The 1,557-nt window shown below is 41.6% G+C and overlaps 1 non-coding gene across 1 annotated transcript; it reads right to left on the reverse strand.

Moving 5' to 3' along the window:
- Window positions 1–768: 768 nt before the first annotated feature.
- Window positions 769–875, reverse strand: LOC127134099 (small nucleolar RNA R71). Its single transcript, XR_007807869.1, has one exon. It is a non-coding gene; the product is annotated as a small nucleolar RNA R71 (small nucleolar RNA).
- Between the last annotated feature and the right edge of the window lie 682 nt (window positions 876–1,557).

The following is a 1,557-nucleotide window of genomic DNA, read 5'->3' on the forward strand; positions in this document are numbered from 1 at the left end:
ATACGTTCGATTACTAGTCCTTGTAGGTTTGATAATCTTTAAAACTACGCAATAGGACTGTGCACTTGCAGTCACGATTCACATAGACTTACTAAGTCACGATCAAGTTTTTGGCGCCGTTGTCGGGGACTAATTTAGTCGATTTCGTAACTCTAGCGTTACCCAGTATAGAATAAGGCAAATAATTCTTTTTCCCTTTCTACATTTGTCGAGTGTATGCCAATACTCGCTCTCAAGGCGAGAAATTAAAGCTACAGTTTGACGAACCCGAGTTTTATCTTAGATTAGAACGCAGGATACGAGACTTGATACGGGAACATCGTATCAAGCTAAATCCTCCTGACCTTAACATTCCTACTTCTGAATCAGTTGTTCAACCAGAGATGGCCGAATCAGTGCAAAACCGTCCTCTTAAGTATTATGCAATCCCTTCACAGGATGAACCTCATAACAGCATCGCTGCCCCTGCAATCGAAGCCAACAATTTCGAGCTAAAACCCTCACTGTTGTCATCCGTACAGCAAAACCAATTTTCAAGTAGTCCCACGGAGGACCCCGAACCTACACTTGTCAGTATTTTTGCAATACACAGACACGGTGAAAGAGAATGGTGTCAGCTCAAAAGCTATAAGACTCTGTCTTTTCCCATTTTCATTAAAAGATAGAGCTAGAGCTTGGCTCCAGTCTCTACCATCCAACTCTGTCACTACATGGAACAAGTTGAAGAAAGTCTTCTTAGCCTGATATTTCCCACCTAGTAAGACGGTTATGCTAAGAGCCCAAATAGACGGGTTTAAACAAAAGGATAACAAATCACTTTTTGAAGCTTGGGAGAGATACAAAGACATGATGAGGCTATGCCCATATCACGGTCTAGAAGAATGGCTGATCATTCACACCTTTTATAATGGTCTCTTGAATAATACAAGATTGACAATAGACGCCACCGCATGTGGCGCACTGATAGATAAACCATACCATGAGGCCTATCAACTCATCGAAAGTATGGCCCAGAATCATTACCAATGGGGAAGTGAAAAAACCTCTGTAGAGAAACCTCAACCGAAGGGCGACATGTACGAATTAAGCAGTCTTGACCATGTCAACGCCAAGGTAGATGCCCTGACTCAAAAGATAGACTGCTTGACCATAACACCAGGAGCCACCATGCCTGCCATAGCACCAAACTGTGAGATATGTGGAGTTCAAGGGCATACTTCCCCAGAATGTCAACTCTTGACAGGAACCTCCATTGACCAGGTGAACTATGCTCAAGGAAACCCTTACTCAAATACCTATAACCCAGGTTGGAAGAATTATCCTAACTTCTTGTACAAAAATTATAATGCATTGTATGCACCTAACCAAGCACCTGCTGTACCACCAAGATATCAAAAAGATGCCACAAATACTCAAAATACTCCTAGGAAATCAAACATAGAAATAATGATGGAAAACTTATAGCTACCCAAGCTCAAACAAATAAGGATTTCCTAAATAAAAACATACACACTAGTGAGCAAATCAAGCAGTTAGCGAACAAGGTAGACGCATTAG

Source organism: Lathyrus oleraceus, chromosome 3 (genome assembly GCF_024323335.1).
Source record: "Lathyrus oleraceus cultivar Zhongwan6 chromosome 3, CAAS_Psat_ZW6_1.0, whole genome shotgun sequence".
Classification (NCBI taxonomy): domain Eukaryota; kingdom Viridiplantae; phylum Streptophyta; class Magnoliopsida; order Fabales; family Fabaceae; genus Lathyrus; species Lathyrus oleraceus.